General features: G+C 37.8%; 1 protein-coding gene across 1 annotated transcript in view; it reads left to right on the forward strand.

Annotated features, from left to right (window-relative positions):
- Positions 1 to 12953: 12953 nt before the first annotated feature.
- Positions 12954 to 22857, forward strand: part of RTL9 (retrotransposon Gag like 9) — an 80298-nt gene continuing 70394 nt past the window's right edge. The window contains exon 1 of the mRNA XM_039874736.1: positions 12954 to 13014. The gene's annotated coding sequence lies outside the window, so the exon portion shown is untranslated. The remainder of the gene's footprint in view (positions 13015 to 22857) is intronic.

Below are 22857 nucleotides of genomic sequence, written 5' to 3' on the forward strand. Positions count from 1 at the left end.
GTGTGGGAGGCAGAGTGGTTATACTTTCCCTTCTTGGATTTCTTCTCAAAGGATGGCCCTGACCTCTTACCCTACTCTCACTTTCCAGTTTCTCTCTCAGAGCAGAGGTGCTTACCAGACTGACTCACTTGGATAACTTTTGCAAAACATACTTGCCTGGCCACTTGTCTCCCCACTGGAGATTTGCTTCAAAAGGAATATTGTTTCTAGGGTAAATGAAATTAAGAGGATTTTGAAAAAAAAAAAGCCATTTTACAGGAATAATCTATTTAATTAAATTAAAAATAAACGTTGGTGGGTTTTATGTCCACCCTAGGCTGAAAACATCCCACTGTCTTCTAGCCATTCACAGACATTGAAATCTGTGGCATACTTAGAGTTGCTGATTCTTTCTCCATAATTCCTTTGAATTGGGATGTGAGTTATAGTGCTATTAAATTGCATTCTAGAGCTAGGAAAATCGAGACCCATAATCCTAGGAATTATTAATGATGTGAGTTAACACTTTTTGAATATTTATCATGTGCTAGACTCTGCACTGAATGCTTCATGTCCACTTTCTTATTCGATCCTGACAGTCATCTGTAAGGCTTCATTTGAAAGATGAGCAAATTGAGGCTCAGAGAGGTTGATATCCAAGGTCATCGAGTTAGTCATTTGCAGAGCTCTCTGATTCAAACTCACATTAGCTTGATTGCAAAGCCATTATTCTTAAAGATTAGGTTATTTTGACTCTATTTGCTTTTGGGAGCCCACGAAATCTACTCTAATCTGTTCTCAAAATAAATTCTATTGGGCTTTGCAAAGGGCTGCAGAATGGAGAAGAAACTTTGTAGGCTGGAAACCTAGCAAAAGGGGGCCAGTTCCTATGGATGGAAAACAGACTAGGTTCAGAGAACTGGGCGCTGGAACCCAGAAATCACACACCCACTGAAGAGCAACTCCAAGCTTCTGAGGACCCTGTTTTCAGGTCCAAGGTGGAAGTCTCAGACATGGATGTTGAAGTACTGCTTGGCAAGGAGAATTGAGGCCATTGCTTATTTTAACATACTCTTCTGTAGTGCTCTATATGCAAGGCACTGGTCCACACAGCTCTAAACACTTTATAAACCTTATTAACTCACTTATGTCTTACAATATCTCCGTGGAAATAGGTGCTATTATTATTCCTATACGATAGATGAGTAAACTGAAGTTCAGAGATGTTGTAACTTGCCTAAGGTCACACAGCTGCTAAGTGCCGGAACCAGGCTTTGAACCTAGGGAGTCTGTATCTAATGGCTATGTTACATTACCTATCAACAGAGAAACTTGATTTTCTGTCTCTTGTGTTTGCAGTCCTTTTTCAACCACTCTTGAGCAAATCTACTTTGCCAGCAAATTTCCCTTACTCCATCGGCTTTTCCTCCATCCACAACTTTCTGCAGTGTGCTTGACAAGCTCCTTCTTCATCTTCCATACTGTCTCCTTTGGCATTACTCATGAATAACATGCTCTTTTCACCTGCCAAATATTTTTTCCATAAATTATTCTACCTCAGCTTGGAAGTGAAGATGGAAAATATTGTTCCTATTTTGTGAATAAGGAAACTAAGGAAAGCTAATTGTTTAACATCTCACACAAACATCTAGTAGCACAGTGGACTAGAATCCAGGTTGTCTGACTCTTAATCCAATGGTCTTTTCCATTGTACCACCTGATAGATTTCATTAATCAATTCATTCATTCATTCATTCATTCATTCATTTGTCCACTCATTCATATTATAACAGTGTATTCAGTGCTCACTATATGCTAAGGCAATAGGTGGGAAGGATGATAGGTGTAAAAATCCTTGTTCTTAAGGAGCTGACAACACAACTGAGATAAGGTGTCACCATAAAAAGTTGAATAACACAGAGTTACAAATACTAAGTGCTGAAGAATAGGTCTAGTCAGGTCATGCAGAAATTTTAGGGCTGAGTATGCAGCATCAAAGACAGCTTTATCAAGATGGTGGGCGTTGAATTGGCATGGAAAGGCATTTAGAACTTAGAAAAGAGGATGGAGCAGCACTTCCGAGGCTGGAGGAACGGTGTACAGTAAGTCAGTGCTTCCATACACATGTTATGGCACACAGAGAAAAGCATAATATTTGTAAAGTACGTTGGAGTAAACAGAGAAAGCAGCTTCAGCCCAGAGACAAGTGATATAGGAGTTTCAACTGTACTGTCCCTGGCTCAGCTGAGGCCAGAGGGGAGGGTTCATAGTCTCAAATACTTGTAATACTCTTGCGAAGGTCTGCACAAAGATATTGGCGCACACTGTGGTGATGGTGCATCTAAAGACCACTGACAAGGCCAAAGGGCTGAAATGGAGGGAATTTCCAGAAGAAACATGGCAGATACCATAAGAGAGAAAAGTTATGGACAAATGATGAAAGATCTTTGAATTTCATTCTGCAGACCTACAAAATAAGTAGGCAAAGTCCATATGGTGTTGTTTTAGAAAGATCCCATTGACATCAGTATGGATAGATTGGAGGGAAGAAAAAGTTAGGAAGCTATCACAATTGTCCATGTGAGAGATGATGGTATCTTGGAGTGGTAACAGAGACAGAGAAAAGTGGGTGGAGTTGAGTTATATTTTGGAGGTATGCATGGCAGGGTTTGGTAATGAATTGCATGTAGAAAGAAAGAGAGATGGAGGAGACAAGGATGATTTCAAACATCAACAAATAGATACAAATGGTGCTGCTGTTCTTTAAGATGAGGAGCCCAGGAGAGGTAGAGAGATGTTTTGGAAGGGAGGGACAGATGAGATGTTGTTTCAAGTTGACATTTAGAGGCAAGGAAACCAGTTAGGAGGCTATTTCAAGGCTTAAAAAGCTATCTATATGCTGATGACTCCCAAATGTGTATCTCCAGGCTAGACTCTCCATACTTTTATATCCAACTACCTGCTTGACATATCAACTTGGATGCCTAATAGGCACCTTAAACTTAAGACATCCAAAACTGAACTATCAATTCACCAGCCTGTGCCACTGGTCAAATCTGCTTCTAAGAGTATTCTCCATCTCATTAAATGGTAATTTCATTCTTTTAGTTGCCCAGGCAGAAGACCTTGGAATCATTTTTGATTCGTTTCTTTCTCTCACATCCTACATTTATTCTATCAGCAAATCTAGTTGGTTCTACCTTCAAAATATACCTACAATCCAACTAATTTTCGTCAGCTAGTTTAAGTTATGATTATCTATCTTCTGATATATTTCATTAGCCTTCCAGCTATTCTCCTTACTTATGTCCTTGCCACCCTCACCTAAATTTATTATTCCCTTATTGATTTGAAGGCTAGACTAATTTTACTAACATGAAAGTCAGATCATACTCTTCTATGCTCAAAACTCCTCTAATGACTTCCCATTTCACACCTAGTAAGTAATAGTAAAACTTCTTACAACGGCCTGCGATGCTGTATAAAACCCAAATATCACTCACTCAACTCCTTCAGGTGTTGGATCAAATGCCCTCTATGTGGTGAGATCTCTGATTGCCATGTTTAAAATTGTAAGTCCCTCCTCCCCATTCCCTACCTGCCTTCCCAGTCTTATTTTTTTATATCCTGGAACATTACTTATTTGTGTGTGTATGTATGTATATGTGTGTGTGTATAAGTGTGTGTGTGTAGTCTCTCTTCTTCTGCTAGATTAGGGGCTCATGAACTTTTTCTGTAAAGGGCCAGATAGTAAACATTTTAGGATTTGTGCGCCAGGTAGTTACTGATACAACTACCTAACTCCATTGTTTTTACACAAGAGCAGTCAGCTATGATACATATAAGAATGAACATGTCTGTTCCAATAAAACTATTTACCAAAACAGGTGACAGGCTGGATTTTGCCCATGAGCCATAGTGTGCTGATTCTTACTAGAATGTAAATTCCAGGAGGGCAAGTGTTTTTGTTTATAGCTATATTCCTAACACCCAGAGAAGTGCCTGGTACATAGTAGGTACCTGATATATTTTTGTTGAATGAATGAATTAATGGGGGACTGGAGGACTGAGAGATCAGGAGAACTATAATGTAGCCATTGATGGTACAGAATCTTGAGCAAGAGCCGATTCTGACTATGTTTGCAGCATATTTGTTCTCCTTCCTCCCTTCCCCCATCATCCCTACACTATGTAAAGTCTGTTATATGAAGTAAAAGTTGCTTTCATTGCCTGTGCAACTCTCCTGATGTGCGAAATTTCATCTGACTTCTTTTAATGTTGTCATTTGTCTATATAATCCTCTTGACTCAGACTCTAATAACAATAACTCAAAAATTCTGCATTATAACCAGAATGCCCAAATCAGTATTTTTAGTTAATTTAAAATAATTGTTAGCAATAGCTTCTATTGACAACTCTACACTTTTCAACACTTCATATTTTGAAGTACTTTCTGAAGTTGAGCAACTGTTACTGTTATGATATGAAATGTTATTTTCCTTCTACGAATTCTATGTGAATGGTTTGTTCTGATAAACTTCAGCTTTAAGTACTCCCAACAGTAGGAATCACATGGTAAGAGATATGATAAATGAAGTAGTCACCAGCTCTTACTGACTATTTCACATCCTTCTCTGGATCTCTTTACAGGCACTAAAGATTTCCTGGCATTATATGCCTTCCTGCTGAAAACATACATTCACTCATTCATTATTTCATACAGTTCTTCACACGTTTCTAACATTTAGTGAGCATTTATTGTGTATGTGGTACTGTGTTGAGGGTTTTAAATATAGTAAGTCATTTAATTCTTACAAAACACCTAAGCGGTAGGTACTATTATCATCATTTTACAGATGAGGGAACTGAGATCCCCAAAACAGAAGTGATTTACCCAAGGCCCCACAGCTACCAAAAAGGGAGCTAAGGTTTGAACCCAGATCTGCCTGACTCTAGGGCCAAGATTTATTCATTATTTTTCTCCACCTTAACAATTATTTACCATATGCCATTCAGCATACTAGGCAGTACCTACAAAAATGGATAAGACATGATCTCTGGCCTACCAGAGGAAACAACGATTGGGGCTGTGTAGGTGGAAGTAGAAGCTATCAGATGCAGAAAACAGAGAACTTTCTGTTTAAAAAAAGGTTGGTGAGAAAGTGGACATAGCTCTATAAATTCATAGGATTTTCAAAAATGGAGACATAGGGCTACAGAAAGAGAAGAGGGTCTCAACTCCAGAGTTTAGTTCAACCAATAGGATAGAAAAAAGCTTCTCTTGGTGACTTAAACTGACAGGAAAGTTGCCCACTGTAGAAATGGGATGCTCATAAAAAGTGTTTACTAATAAGATAAGGGACCTCCTTATATGTTGTTAAGAAGCATATTCCAAAAGGTAACCAGTGGAAAACCCTAATATGGCTTTGTAAATGCTATGGCTGGGAAAGTCCATCAAAACTAAGAAGAGATTCACAATATTGCGACATGTGCAAGCAAGCTATTTGACTGTTATAGAAACAAAAGTATCAATAATTAGAAAAAGAAGTTATCTTTCTCACTCTATGTCTTGACATGTTGACATATTTATTGTCTTCCTGATAGGGGGATGGATGGTTGCATCAGGCTGCATAAACTATATGACTCCATCTTTTCAGACCATCCCACATTCTCTGCTAACCTCTTCACTCACCAGTAACAACAGCCACCATATGTAGGGCGGCTACTCTGAACCAATCACTTTACAAAAATTATCTTATTCAATCCTCACAGGAATGCTATGGTCTCATAGGGTTCTATTATTTGCCCCATTTTCAGATGAGGGAACTGAGGTTCAGAGAGGTTATGTGGCTTACTCAAGCACATAAAATAAAATGAGTGCTATTAGTTTCCTGTAGCTGCCATAAGAAATTACGGCAAAGTCGGTGGCTTTACACAAGAGAAATGTATTATCTCACCGTTCTGGAGATCAGAAATCTTAAATCAAGGTGTTGGTAGGGCCACGCTCCCTCCGAAGTCTCTGTTCCTTGCCTCCTCTTAGCTTCTAGTGGCTATAGATTTTGCTTGGCTTATGGATGCATCACTCTAATCTCTGCCTGTCTTCACAGGGTCTTCTCCCTTGTGTCTTAGTCTTCCCTGTCTCTTGTAAGGATACTCACCATTGCATTTAGAGCTCATTCTAATCTAGGACAATCTCATGTAGAGATCCTTACCTTAATTATACCTGCAAAGGCCCTTATTCCAACTAAGATCATGTATTCTGAGGTTCTAACTGGACGTATTTTATTTTGTGGAACAACATTCAACCCACTACAAAAGCTTAGATGTGATTCTAACTTAGATCTGACTTCAATATTCTGGCTCTTTTAGCTAAAGCAGACTGCCTCCACTAAACATTCTTTTACCTTTATTTAGTTTCCTAAGTAGGTTTCCTACTGGGAAGAGGATGTGCTGATTGACATGTTTGCTTTGTACTTAATTATCAAGATGAATTAATGAGATTTTGGTTTCTAAAACGTTGCTTTATGAGTTTAGATTGTGTGGAATTTGTCCCCTGGAGCCTAATAATTCCCCGGTTAAAACAGACAAAATTGAGGGTTTTTTGTTTGTTTGTTTTTGTTTTTTTTGGTGAGGCAACCATTGGTTGACCTCACAGATTGCAAGGACCTTGTCAGCTTACAATCCCCTTACTTTTTATTTTTTACGTCTACAGCACCTGATAAAATTGAGTTTTTAAACCTGCAAAACTGAAGATTGGATCTTAGCTAAGGATCAAGATCCCTTCAGATTATAGGCATCCCAAAGACTACAAGTCATGCCTGTTTCTTTACTACATAAGTGACCACAATATAATGAAATGTCACAAACCTCAGAGTGTACAGGAGAATTTCTAATCACTTAAGAGTTTACTGTAGGAATTTTCATTCCATGTCAATGTTATATCCCAGAAAGATTCCTCATAGTGCCTACTCTGTTTGTTCCCCAGCCTCAATCCCCATCATCGAGTCACAGGGAAGATGTCTCTAAGAGTTCGTTATCACACTAAGATGAGATTCCATAGAAAAATGGGGATCCAGAAACAGTATGGACTTCCCATATCTCTAAATCAGTCTTTTTATGGAGCAACTGCCCCAGCTAAATAGTTGATGCTGGCCTGTTCACACCTTGATTAGGAAGAGAACATCCCTAAGGATGTGTTTCTCAGATTATGGTTAGTCTATGGACCGCCCATAGTGATGAAACACTGAGTGCTGCCCAGGAAGCTTGTTAAAAATGCCAATTTCTTGGCTATTATACTAGGCTTACTGAATTAATCTTTCTGAAGATGGGTTCTACGTGCATTTTAAAACAGATACCTGGAAAAATTCTAATACACATTCAAGTTTGAGAACTACTATACTCCGGTGAAATCAGGCTTCCACAATATTGCAACACCGATTAAACTCAAAATGTTCATTTGCAGTTCAAACAAATAACCAATTACAATATTGCATTCTTACAACTATAGTTCATGTGACAATATCATTTTATATGGCTTGATTTAAATCAAAGCAGTTACGGCAGGATTTCTTAATCCCTTTCTCTTGAGATAATTTATGTAATAACTTTTGAGAAGAATGCAATAACCTCTTCCTAATATCTTAAATTGATATCTAAGGTCTCTTTTGGCTCCAGCATTCTAATTCTATATGTTTTTAGGGCTTCAAATCTGTTTGTGACAAACATATTGTTTATTATAATCTAAGTTTATTTCTCTTCTTCTAGGCAACAAGTTTCTGAAGCAGACTGGTTGCCTGTGATTTTCTTGGATTTTTTTCAGTACCACATAATTTCTCACCGTATTGTTGTGAAGAGTGAGAGAGAAAATATATGTGAAATGCCAAGCATAGTGCCTGACACAAGGAAGTAGTTAATAAATGTTTATGTTGCTTTCAGTGCATTGTCACAGTAATATCTCTTAAATTATTAAAGATGTAACATCAGAGAGCTGCAGCTGAATGAAAACTAAGGAATCAGCTGTATTTCTGTATTGACAATATCAGGTTTATTTGGCTGTAGGGGAACTGGATAACCGAAGTCTCCTAGGGCCGGCTCAGCTGCAGCATAGTGAGATGGCCTGGGGAGGGTGTGTGTTCCTGCCACACACCCTGACTTGGAGAAAGACTACAGTGAGGTTTTGGCCTAAAACTCAGCTTCCAATCCCCAGCATACTTCCTAAATTACTATTTCTCAAAGTGTGTTCCAGGGAGTATTAGTCCCTGGAGATGGATATTGATAGTATTACATAAGAGCACCAAGAATGAGCAAAGTTATGAACCACTGGATTAGTCAAATATGGTTTCCCAACTGCAAGAGTGTTCAGAGTCCTTAATATGTTAACAGGCAAGTGCATCGCCAAGAGAGGGATGGGGGACACAGGGTTTACTGAGTTTTGTGACTTCACTCACAGGGATGATGGTAAGGTACTAGTGGTTCTGAGGAATACAATTCTGAGAACACTACTCCAAGGTCACTGGTGTCCTCCTACTTGCTGACAGGAACAGACACATTTTAGCACTTACGAGACAAAAGTAACAAGAGAACAATTATGTGCTGAACTGTAGAGTATTGTCCCTCAGCCCTTTAATGTCCTCACTTTCTTCTTTGTACACCTTGGATTCTATGTCCACCATTATATTCACTCCTTTGCATATACCCTAGCATCCCTTGCTTCTCTTTGCCCTCATCATAGTTGAATGACAGACACCTAATCTTGATTTAATCCTACTCTCTATTCCAAACTTGCCCCAGCAGCTGAATGAAATAGGATAAAACCTTAAAACCATGCTGACTAGTCTCACTTTAGATTGACGACCACTAACTTCAAGTGGGCCCTTAGTGTTATCCTCCAATTTCACTACATTTCCTCTGTCCAGTCATTCTCGAACTCTCCTGGATGGCTGTTTTACACCTTCCCTCTCCTCAAACTTCCAACATCCCTTCCCCCATCCTCCTTCTCAGCTGCTAACCTTGCTTCCTGTTTCACTGAGAAAATAGAAGCAGTCAGAAGAGAACAACTATAGACTCCTACCACTATATCTACAAACTTACTTGTATCTGTACCCATATACCCACCTTCCCTCTTGTCACTGTAAAAGAACTGTCTATAATTCTACTGAAAACCCCTCCACTTGTGTACTAGATCCCATCCCTTTCAGCCTAAATAAGGTCATCACTGTAGTCATTTTCTCCGCTCTCTATGACATCAGCCATTTTGCTTTCACCAAACCAATATCTCCAATGTTAAGAAAAACCAAAACTGTTCTCTTCACCTCAGTTATACTTCCATTTCTCTCTTTCTCCTCAGAGCAAAAATTCTAGAAAGAGTTGTCTTTGCTTATTTGCTCCAACTTCTCTCCTCTCATTCTCTCTCTAACCTCTCCAATCAGGTTTTTGCCCCCATCGCTCCACCAAAATGATTTGTGTCAAGGTTAACAATATCTCTTCAGTGTTAAATCCAATTTATCACTTTTTTGTTCTCATTTTATTTAACCAAATGGCAACATTTGACACAGCTGATCACTCTCTCCTTGAAATACTTTTTTCACTTGACTTCTGAGACACCATACATTCTTGGTTCTCCTCCTACTTCACTGGCTACTCTTTCTTAGTATCGTTTACTGGGTTTTCCTCATCCTTCTGACCACGAGGCTGTCAAATTAGCATCTTGACTTGAAATTATCCAAAACGAAAATGGCTATTTTCCTTATACCTGGTTTACCCACTGTCTTCTTTATCCATTCTCCTAGATGTTCAGACCGAAGCTTGGAGTCTTCCTTGATTCTCCTTTTCCTCTCACATCCTACATCTAATTTATCAGCAATACTCTGAGCTGCATCCTTAAAAATAAATTTGGGATCTGACCAATTCTCTCCATCTCTGCTGTGATCACTTTAGTTCAAGCCAGCATTATTTCTTTTTTTTCCCCCTTACGTTAACATGGTATATTTTTATTTTATTTTATTTTATTTCCTATTGAATTTATTGGGTGCCATTGGTTAATAAAATTATATAGTTGTCACGTGTACTATTCAATAATACATCATATGTATATTACATTGTATGTTCACCACCCAAAGTTAAATCTTCTGTCCCTAGATATTTGTCCCCATTTATGTAACTATGTCTATCTCCCTCCTCCCCACTTTCCCTCTGGTAACCACTAAACTGTTGTGTGTCTATGGGTTTTTGTTTGTCTTGTTCCTTTGTCAGAATCGTTTCTTACTTGAAAAATTGCAAAATCCATTTATTAACCATGCACGTCAGATCTCATTATGGTTCTGCTCAAAACATTCCTATGACTTTTTATATTGTTCACAGTAAAATCCAAAGTCCCTAGAATGACCTATAAGATTCTGCATGAACTGGCTTCTTCCCTATTACCTCTCTGAACTCCACTTCTACCACTCTCCCCCTTGATTACTCAGCTCCAGCCATATGGCCTCCTTGGTGTTTCTCAAACATAACAAGATAACTCCAGTGGGGCTTTGCTGTTCCAACTGGAAGGCACAGGTATACTCACTAGCTTCTCTCAGATCTCTGTGCAAATGATATCTTGCCAGTGATATTTCCTTGCCCACCTTATTTAAGAATTGCCTCTCTCTGCGTGCTTCCATACTGCTTTCCCTCTGCTTTATTTTTCTTTGTAGCACTTCTCATTTTCTGATATATTAATATTTGCTTGCTTATTTGTTGTCAATTTCCACCACTAGAATGCAAGCTTCAGTACTGCAGGGATGTTATTTTGTCACAGCCATATCCCCAGTGCCTAACACAGTGCCTGACATATAATAGGTGCTCGATAAATATCAGTCACATACATAAAGAATGATTATAAGTGCAATAAGAGTTCTTAAACTCCTGGCATTTTCAGGTGGGGACAGATTACCCTCATCATCTAAAGCAATCTCCTGAAAGCACAAGACTCTTCAAGACGACATTCCCAGTGGTGGATTTAATGTTTGCATGAGGCCTTCCAGGAAGATCCATAGAGTCTAAAGCAAAATGTTTCATAATTGGATGTATTTAATTCTTAGAAAGATATTTTCCAAGGGTTCTTTTCTAATACATAATATGTTTTTAATAGGTATTAGATATACAAGATTCAAAATGCCAGGTGTTCAAAGGGCAAATAGTGAAAAGTATATTCTGCCACTGCTACCACCTTATTATAAAACAACTTTTTTTTTACCAGAATTTTTGCACAAATTCTTTAGAAACATAAGTCAATTCATGTCACTCCTCTGTTAAAACTAGACCAAGGCATCTCATTTCCCTCAAAGTGAAAGCTAAAGTTTCCCTCTCTCCTCAATCACCAAATTCCTTTCCTGAAGGCAATAATTTTTACTACCTTATTGCGTATTTTTCTAGATGTAGCCTATATATTATACATACATATCTCTGTGTGTCGTCATTAAAAAACCTATGCAAACTATTTTGTACCTTTCTTTTCTCGCTCAATGTCTATGTCCTTCTTTTTAATGTATAATATACATTGTATATTATATTTTCCAGGGATTCTTAGCCTGGAGTCCATGTATGGGCTTCACTGGTCTGCAACTCTCCTGAAATTGCATGTGGATAATTTATGCATGTGTATAAATACATATTCCAGCAAAGAGGGCCCATACATTTTATCAGCTTCAAAGGTTAAGAATCACTATCCTGAATCTAAATCTGGACCTAATTCTGCTATTTGGAGCAGTTTCTGTTGGTGCCTGGTACACAGAGGACATACAAGCAATTATTTGTCAGATGAATGAAGAGATAACACAAAATGGATCGACTTCATCTTCTCTATGTTAGTTTTGTTGGCTCGAAGAAAGCCATCATGTCCTTCTAAGTCATCTCTCTTCCAAGACTTAATGGCTTAATTCCCTTAACTTTTAATTTGACAGGGTTTCCGAACTCATATGCTTTGTTCTCTCTTGAACAGGCTCTAATATGGATTTTTTTTTCCTGAAATGTCTTCAGAAGATTAAAAGAAAAAAAAGTCAGATAGGCCAGGTGGGAAATAATGGCAAGTGGTAGGACCTGTAGAGTCCACTTAGTTGTCTAAAGATATTCACATTCAAACTCAACACAAAAGACATTTGCAGGTCAATTTTGTCCCATGGACCAGCAGTTTGCAAATTAACAAATTTGGAACTCATACAGTTTGTCAATACTTTCCTATCTTATGCAATCTACCACCCCACCTTTTCTTTCCCATAAATTTAGTTACACTATTCTTTGCTTTTCCAATATCCCTTATGATTTCTTGCTCTTATTCCTTCACCCATATGGCTCTCTCAGCACAAAATGCCTATGAGGAATATTCTCTATTTGCCCCTCCAGATCCTTTATGGACTATGTTAACTGGCTTCTTTGTCCTTTGGATTCTTGTTGGATATCATCATAGGAGGCGCTAGCAAGGGATTAGAGATCAGAAGCAGATTAAAGTCTAGATATTTATTCTTCTGGTTTCCTCTCTGAAGTGTCAACATTTTGATTGAGTCCTTATAGAAGGATCTACCAGAGGCCACAGACTTTTTGGCAGCCATCTTCTATAGCTACAGCTACTCTCTCTGGATTCTGGTAACTGCTCCCTCCTCTTGGCCTTTCCGGTCTAAAGGTAGTAAAGTCTCCCTGATGTGCTTCACCATCCTTTATTGGTTTCTCTTAACTCTGCTCACACAGTTGTAAACATTCCTTCATTAAACTCCTCCCTCCTTACTTTCCTTGCATAAGTGTGCCATCAATTTCTCAGTGGACCCTTGACTACTACCATACCTTTCCCTCCCTGTCTACTTGGTAAATTTTACATTGTTTGGGCTCCAGTAACCCTGTATGGCTTCTCTGAGAAAGTTAGCTCTTCCTCTACCTCCTTGAAAACATTTCTTACGGCACCCTGTGTTTAATTATGTGTGTCTCTCCCATTAGATCTTGAGCTTCTTATGGTGGGAAATGAAGCTTATTCATCATTATTGTCTTGCCTCCTGGCCAAGTAGATGCTTGGTAAGTGTTGATTATCTTTTCTTTTGAAAGGGGGTCAAATTGGAGAGAGAGTATTTGTTTTTATATTTATTTCAAATTACTAGAATTTGAAAAAGAAATGCTTGCCAATTATTTTAAAAGTTATAACCAAAGGAAAAAGAGTGAAGTAAAAGTAAAAGTCTATCCCTCACATCCATGTAGGAAGTAACCACGGTAATAATTCGTGATGTATATACGGTATCTTTTGTATGCACAAAAATGCATAAATTTTATTTACAAACAATTATATACATGTATTTCTCTGCTCCTTGCTTTTTTTCACTTAACAACACAATACAACTGTATTTTATGTCAGCTCATATAGGGTATACACACTTACTTTATTATTTTTTATGACTGAATTGTACAAATGCTCCTTGACTTACAATGGAGTTACATCTCAGTAAACCCACTGTAAGTTGAAAATATCGTAAGTCGAAAATTCATTTAATGCTCCTAACCTACTGAACATCAAAGCTTAGCCTAGCCTACCTTAAACATGTCCAGAACACTTACATTAGCCTACAGTTGGGCAAAATCATCTTGCTGCCATTGCCCTGCATCATGAAAGAGTATTATACTGCATATCGCTAGCCCAGGAAAAGATCAAAAGTCAACATTTGAAGTATGGTTTCTACTGAATGTGTGTCACTTTTGCATCATTGTGAAGTCAAAAAATACTAAATTGAACCATCATAAGTTGGGGACCATCTGTACGCCTTTTGAAAAATGTACCATAATTCATTTAAGAAGTCCCCTATTTACTGTACATTTAGGTTATCTAGTATTGTTCACTATTATAAGTGAACCTGAGACATATTGGACAAAAACTGAGACATGTTGGACAAAAGTATATAGCTGAACTCATTAAGCAAGAAAGGAAAGCCTCCAGATTCCAGAAACAAAAAGAGAACTCAAAAATCACAGCAATGAGCATGTATTGAAGTTTCACAATTCATGGGGATAATGAGACCAGATATGTTCCTTAGAGCCTGAGGTTTTGAGTCCATTGAAGGGCTTGGAATTGAGTTATAATTGTGCTTCCTGCACAAAACAAGGACCAGTAGAGAGCTGTCTCATTTATGAATTGAAATCAGATTTGTCAAATAGTTAGGGTACAATAATAACAAATCTTATTTAGTACTTATAATGTGCCAGGGACTGTTCTACATGCTTTGCATGTGTTAATTTATTTAATCCTCTCAAAAGCCCTATGAAGTAGGTACTATTAAAATTTTCATTATACAAATAAGGAATAAAGTGTTTAAGTAACTTGCTTAAAGTCACACTGCTAGGCATCCGGACTCCAGGGTCCATTCTCTTAACTATTATGCTATCCTTCATCTCTACAAAGAAGATATAGACATTCTTCCCTAGAATAAGGTAGAAATAAACTCACCTATAAAAAGTTTAAAAATCAAAACATGAGCTACACACTGGTATGAGACTCAAATTCATAGTAGCCACATAGTTCAGAAGCCCTAACATGAAAGCTTAATATAAAAACTGGTTCAGAACTGAGAACACCATAGAACTCTGGTAGAGACAAATGAAGAACTGTCCATAGGGCCATCTGTACAACTTAGAATCAAATTCTCACAGCATATAGCTCCTACAGAACATAAGCTCACATGGAAAATTATAAAGCAGATGAAGAAACCCACTACAATGAGAAGTAGTCAGAATGTACAAAAAATGGGAGAATTCAGTTCCAAGGAACTGCAGATAATATAGCAATCTGAACAGACTTTAAAATATTGTATGTTAAAGGTTTAAATATGTATATTTAAAAGGACAGAATAAATAAAGCAAGACACAACACACACACACACACACACACACACACACACACACACATTCCTCCAGAGAAAATTCTAGAAATGAAAAATAGAAATTATGGGATGAGCATTGGAAGACCTTAGCTCTAGTTCCATTGAAAGGTTAAAAATCAACTGACAGGTGAAACTATGAATAAGACATGATTGAAGGGAGAATTAGTGAAATAACAAATAGAGCTGGGATAATCATAGAATATAACAGTGCTATAAAAATGTTAAATATGAAAGAAAAATTAGAAGCTACAAATGACAAAATAAGAAGCTCCACATACATCTAATAGAGGTAATGTTCAAAGAGAAATGGCTGAGAATTTTCCAGACCTGATAAGACATGAGTCCTCAGGTTAAAATCCTGTACCTACTCCTAAGCAGAATAAATTAAGACAAATTGATAACTCCTAGATGTATCATGGTGAAACTTCACATCAAAGATGAAAGGAAAATCTTAAAATTTACTAGAGACAAATAATGCTGCAAGGTCTTTCTGCAGGATAAATTCCTAAAAGTGGAATTTCTGAGACAAAAGATATGTACATTGAAAAGACATTAATGTGTATTTAAAAAATTTTTTCAATTATAATTAACATTCATCATTAATTTGTATTAGTTTCAGGTATATAGCATAGTGGTTAGATATGTATATAATTTACAATGTGATCCTCCAATTAGTCTAGTACTCACCTGGCATTATATACAGTTATTACAATATTATTGACTATATTCCCTATGTTGTACTTTACATTCCCATGACTATTTTGTAACTGCCAATTTGTACTTTTTAATCCCTTCACCTTCTTCACCCAGCCTTCCAACACCCCTCCCGTCTGGTAAATTGATGTTTTAAATGAACGAGTGAGTGAATTAATGAGTCCAGTAGAGACATTATTTCTTTCAATTTAGGCATAATATTTCTTTTGGTACAGCCTGAGGTTGCATCCCCTAACTATCGATTAATTTATATATTTGCAGCTGCATAATTACTATGGATTCATATTGAGCATGAGGCCAATTAAAATCCTCAGGACTTTTCCAAACGAAGAGCTGTCAAATGAGGTCCTCTCTAGCATGTACTTGGGCGATTAATTTTTAAAACTCGGATGTAGGACTATTTAGATATTGGTGAGATCATTGAGAGCTCGAGTCATTAAAGAAGGTTTTATAAAAGAAATAGGACTTAGGCTGAATAGGATTTATTTTAGATGGAGGGGATAAAAGAGAGCTTCTAGATTTATGGAATGGAGGTAGCAAGAGTGGCGAATTAGGTGCATGAACAGGTCATAGGCTAAGAAATTAGCTTTGGGTGGATATGTGAAGAATGGGGGAGTAAAGAGATAAGGTTCAAAGGCAGGGTGGGTCCAGATTATGGAGGGCCTAGAAAACCAAGCAGTGTTTGGATTCGATAAGATACATGGTTAATTGGGAGTCACTTCAGCCTTTTAAAAAAGAAATTATATTATCTGGCTAGCCAAGGAAGATTAAGGAAGGAGCTAAGAGATCGAGGGAAGTAATGCAGATCTCTAGTCTTCCCACTTCTGGATTACTGGATAGGTTATCTACACAAGTATATAGATAAACTGCTCAGCAAACAGTTCAGAGATACTAAGGTGTCCTTACATTGAACCACCTGACTAGTGAGAGCCATGTGTAATGAAACTGCATTGGTAAGACTAAAAGTGATGTTTAGGAAAATAGTCTAATAGCAAACTCAAGATGATTTAGAGCCAAGGGGGAAGTATATGAGAGGAAGGTAATGGTTACAGGGGAACAAGAGACAGAATGGGAGAGTGTAATGTCCACCGGAATGAGCATTAGAAAACCTTAGTTCTAGTCATCGATTTACCTCCTACTAACCATATGACCTGTGCAGATTACTTAAACACTGAGGCTAATTTCCTCATCAGCAAATCTTTAAGCTCTAGAGGGTTGTGACCAGATCTGCTTTGTTCACCATGGTATCCCTAGCTCTAGTACAGGGCCTAGCATATAGTAGAGCCTCAGTAAATAGTGGTTAAATAGATGAATGAATAAATAAGTGGACTAATGCCTCCCCTGCCTGCCTCATAGAGCTTCAAATAAGATCAGGGATGGGAAACTATTACATGGAATTAAAACACTAAGCAATCTTATTTTAAAATACTACGACTACTACTGAGAAGTATTTTTAAATTAAATTAGAAGGCTTGTTGCAGTACTTTAAAGGTAAAATAATAAGTGGGCTAATGATAACAAATTTTATTAGTATTGAAAGTAAGAATAGTGAAAATATAAGACATTTCAAATTACTTCCCCAATTTAGGTAAAGAACATATCAGGATCTGTGTTCTGTACCATGTTCGGTCATTTGCACCCAATGTATTCATTGTAGGAGTAATAATGATATTAATTATAGTTAAAATTCATTGATTGCATGCAATGTGCTATGTCCTATCTATCTTTAAAAATGGGGAAACCGAGGTTGAGAGAGGTTAAATGACTTACTTACAGTCATGGTGAAGAATTTTCAGAGCTAGAAATTTTATCTCAAGTCTGTTTGTCTCTGAAGCCAGTGGGAAGAAACTGCAGATGAACTGATTTCTTCAAACCATAAGGATGCCCTTGCTAAGTGACAGAGCAGTCTAAAGATGGAATGGCCTGCCTCCTGAGCTAGTGACTTTCTCTTCCCTGGAGGCAGGATCACTACATAATTGGCAGGGCCCAGTGCAAAATGAAATAGTTGTACACTCATGAAACCAGCCCTGACTAGACGTTTTCAAGCCCAAGTTAGTCAAGCTCTAGACAGGGATGTTAGAGAGAGGAGTTGATGTGAGCTGAGGCACTGGACCAGATGACCTTAACATGAGATTCTATTTGCCCAGTGCATTAGAGTAGATCCCCGAGGTGGCTGACATGACACCTCAGAGGCTTTCAGATGAGGGAGAATTCTACAAGGTGACTCAGGGAGATCCATGGTTCTATAACCATCTGAGGCACAAAAACATGCTTTGCCCCATGAGGCAGCACAAGCACTCAGAAGAAAAAGGAAACTCTTAGTGGTGGTGAGACATAATGGAAAGAATTAGAGATTTGGGTTCAAATCTGACTCTACCACTTACTAGCTAGTGTGTGTCTTTGAACAAGTCACTTAAACCTTTCTGAGACTATTCTCCTACCTACAATATGATCCTAGTGCCTGCCTTGCAGGGTTGTGGTGAGGTTTCAGTGAGATGATTCAAGTCAAGTGCACCTGGCACTTGGTGAGCCCTTGATAAATGTTAGCCATTGTTTTCTTTCTATTATTGGGATAGGGGAAGGTATGACATTTGGTCATTTGCTTCTTCTTGGGCACTTAGTATCCCAGTAGACAAATCTTTCAGACCCACCTAGGGAAACAGAAACCTCTTCCCATTTAGTCTTCTTAATCGTAGGATGATACTGGTAATGGGCTGTGGGTGAAGGTGAAAAGGAGCTGCTAGTAGACAGCTAGGAGAATGGAACTCAAAAGGTTTTCTTCTAGCCTTGAAAACACTCCCTCACAGAATAGGACTGTTTAAATTCAATCTTGGAATCTTACCAGGAGAATGTTTTACCTACACTGACTTTTCACAGGATCAGAAATAAGAATAAAATTCATTCCTGCCCAGCAAAGCTGTATGCATTAGACACTTGAAATAGCAGGAACCTTAATAACTCTCTATTTGTCTGCAAGACCCCTATTCCACCTCTTCACCATTCTGTAAAACAGCCTGCATAGCAGAGCACAGATGCCCACAGTTTTCCAGGAACTTCATTGTCCCTTATGCAGTACAGAAAGAATGGAATGAGAATTAAGGGGACATTGTAGTGAATCACTGAATAGCTTGGCTTAAAAAAAAAAGAAACAAACCATTTATTAACTGGCCAAAAGGCTGGAACTATTATGTACCAATCTCTACCCCACTATGTCCACGTGCTGCACAGCATTTTCTTGCTCAGGACAAGTGGAACATTTCTTTTGCTTTTGTTTGAAAAAATACTTTTCATTTGGCCTTGGGCTCATCTCATAACTTCTCTTTCCACTATATTGCATAAGCCAGATATCTGCACTCATTTTGGTTGGTACAGGGAGTCTGGATTTTAATATCTACCCTCACTTCCAGTACTTCTCCACTTTTGTCCTTTTCTTCGGGACCCACATTTCCTCGTGGACATTCATTTTGAAACCTTACATACTTATTCTACCCGGTTTATTTGGCTACAATGTAGCACAGCATTGGGGTCATAAATATGAAATAGTTCCATCATGACTAATCTTTGAGGGTGGGGAGAAACAGAGCAGATCATGGGAGTTCATTGAATAATTACTTATCTAATAGATGTGCATATTCTTTTACATCTCTCCTCTCTCCTCCATACCCTGGGCCTCTCTCTCCTGAATTGTTGCTATAGCCTCCTAACCAGTTAATACATGTCCAACCTCTCTTTCTCCAATCAACCCTAAACATAACTGTCAGTCATCTCTCTAAACCTCTACCCTTGGCTAAAGATCCTTAATGGCTCCCCTTACCTAATGAGTAACATGAAAACTTCTTATCCTGGCATTCAAGGCTTTTCACAGTTAAGTATTTACTGATTTTTTTTCGGCCTTCTCTCCCATTACTCTTCTGCATATATCTTTAGCTTCAACCAAATTTGATCACTTCTTATTTCCAGAGCACATGCTATGCTCTCCTTTTTCAGTGTTTCTTCTATCTGGAATCAATCCCACTCCACAGGGTTCTCTTTTTACCATCCTATTCATTCTTTAGTGTCCATGACAAATGTCACCTACTTCATGAAGCCTTTCTACAATCCTTCAGCTGGATATGAGCTTTCTTTTCTGTGAACTTCCTCAACATTTAACTTTTCTTTTAAGGCAATCACTATACAGTTCTTATTATGGTTGTATGTGTAATAATAATAATTACTTACATTTGTTGAGTGCTTACTATGTGCCAGACACTGTGCTAAATGCATTTCAGGAGTTATGTGTATCACAGGTTCTCATTTTTTTTGGCCTCATGATTTTTACATGCTTAAAAATGATTGAGGACTTCAAAGAGTGTTTGTTTCTTTGGCTTATATCTGTTAGTATTTACCTCATTAGATATTAGAATTGAGAAATTTTTAAAATACCTATTTATCAATTTATTAAAATAACAATATTAAATCCCCTACACATGTTAACATAAATCATATATTTTTAATGAGAAATAATTATATTTTCCAACCCCCCCAAAAATGTGGTGAGAAGAATAGCATTGTTTTCCATCTTTTAAATAACTGGATCAGTGGAAGATAGCTGGATTCTCATATCTGCTTCTGCATTCAGTGTTTTGCACTATCACACATCATACATCCTCTGGAAAACTCCACTATACACTTGTGAGAGTATGAAAGTGAAAAAAGCAAAACAGGTCTTAGAATTTTTATGAAAATAGTTTTGACCTCATAGACCTCCAGGGGTCCCTGAGCCATACTTTGAGAAGTTCTGTTAGACATGAAAGAGGTAATGTATATAAAAAGTGCTTAGAATAGTGTCTAGCACATAATAAGCAGTATATAAGTGTTTGCTATTATTTTCCTCAATCCCCACAATCCTCCCTCCACATGAGGCAGATACTATTATCCCATTTTACAGATGGGAAAACTAAGGCACAGAGAAGGTAAGTAACTTGCCCAAGGTTATGCAGATAGTAACAGGCAGAAGCAGATCTGAGACTTGAAGCCACTGAGTCTTCCCCGAGCACATGGGCTCTTAGGCATTCTGTTAGACTGTCTCTCCATCTACTTAGTAAAGAAGTTAAGGTAAAGGTTATGTCTTATCTCTATATCCCCAGGGTCTGACTCTGGCCTCCTGAACTGTTGAGTAATCTTGGCATTTACGAGTAGCCATTAGGCAACAATCTCTAAAAGTTAAAGCTTGAAGGTGATGAAATTGACCCTAAGGGTCTGTGGAAGGTCAAAAAGTTAAAGAAGAGAAATCCATGGAGTTTGGAATGAGACAGATATGGATGGCTTAAAATGTCAGTTCTGCCACTACCTAGCTGTTCAATCTTAGTCTGTTTGAGAGCCTTACCTTCCTCTTCTATAAAATGGTGATAATGACCTTTCTCATAGGTTGTTGTTGTATGGCTTAAATGTGATAATGTATGTAAAGTACCTGGCACACAGTAGGTGCTCAATAAATGAATTAATGATTCTATATGAGCTAGCACAGCATAGAACACATGCCAGGTGGCTCAATATTATGTTGAATTTACGGAATTAAATAGTAGTACTGATTAGAGCAATTTTAGTTCTCACAGGCAATTTTAATTCCATTAATAATAACTCTTTATGAAAACCTCATTGTGGGTATGATTGTGTCAATAACTGCCAATCAACTGACAATTGGGTGTGCCCTGGGAGCTACCCAATTCCTTTCTGTGAACCGTTCTCTAGGAAGACACATTTGAGTGGTCCTGAGAGACATTGAAATGGCAGCTGCTGCCCTCCCCTTCAGGCTCTGCCAATGCTCTCTTAACAGCAAGCACAGCTTCTTTTCCACATATTTTGCTGTTTCTAGCTCTCTGTTCCCATCACTGTGCTTACCACTCACATAATATTTTGAGACTCCTCCCTGGTTTTCTCTTTAACAACTTATTCTTTCATGATAATCTGTATTATACCACCCCACCCCCTTTTTACTGCACCTTTGAATTGCTCTCTTGTGTTCTAGTCTTGATTGTTTTCCCTTTCTGATAGCTTTTAGGGAGCTTCTTTATGTGGCCTACACTCTTACTAAGTGGTTTGATGAGATTCTGGTTTTCATCTGATATTAATTCTCCATGAGGGACAAATAAGGATCTGTTTTAAGTTGTTCTTTTAGTATTCTTTTAAATTATAGACCACAGAAGTCTTCTGTCACGCTGCCACCTTCAATTCAAGACTCTACATTTTCTTTCAGTGACGAGTTGTGACTTCAGAACTAGAGAATATTGTAGCTCATCATGGTTTTCTACACAGTCCTCTTTTTTTCCCTCTAGGTCCATTCAGGGCCTTCCTTAGAGTGACTCAACTTCCCTGGCATCTAATTTTACCTATTTTGAAAACAAGTCTTGTTTTCTCAATTCCCTCTGAAATGTAGTTGCTGAAGTAAATACCTACCCCCACACAACACACACGTACTCTGTTTCTCACACACACATGCATGTGCACATGTTCACACATGTACACACACAAATATACTCTTGAGAGATGAGTAAAGTAATGGTTAATGTGGAAGCAAAAGTATTTTTTTTCATTTAGTTCACCTTCCCAATACTGGTGAATTAAAATTCAAGGATTTCTAATTTGAAATGCATGAATGGCCTTCAGGTGGTCTCTGAACTCCCTGAAATTTATCCACTCGCTAATTTATTGAGCATCTACTATATGGTGAACACTGTGGTAGATGTGTCTACGTGTGTTATATAATTTATTCCTCACTCAAACTCTGAGGATAGATTATTATGGTCTGCATTTACAGATGAGGAACCTGAGTCTCAGTGGGTGAGAAAGGCTCACTCAAGATCACTCAGTCAGTAAGTAGTAAATTTGAATTTGAAAGCCAGGCTTGATTCTTTATCATCATCATCAGGTCTTCCAAGCATGAAGAAACACTTGGCATTTCAGTAGATGGGAATACGGCAGTGTGAGGAAGCTAGAATGAATAATATGATTAAAGATATGACTAAAGATAAACATGGGGAAATGTAGCTACCTGTAGGAAAGTAGTAGGAGTTAAGGTTGCAAAATTATGTTGGAGACAGAACATAAAAGATTTAGAAATTTGAACTTTTTTTCCATCAACCTGAGGGAACAATGAAAAATTTTGGAGTAGAACAATGACATCATCAGAGATGTGCTTTAGGAAGATTAATCTGATTCCATGGCTCCTCTATGTTATTAATAGTATTTAAAAATATATTTGCTTAGAATTGTTCATTTATACTCCAAGTCTATGCTTTTG

The sequence above is a fragment of the Pteropus medius genome, unplaced genomic scaffold, assembly GCF_902729225.1.
Source record: "Pteropus medius unplaced genomic scaffold, Ma_sr-lr_union100, whole genome shotgun sequence".
Taxonomy (NCBI): Eukaryota; Metazoa; Chordata; class Mammalia; order Chiroptera; family Pteropodidae; genus Pteropus; species Pteropus medius.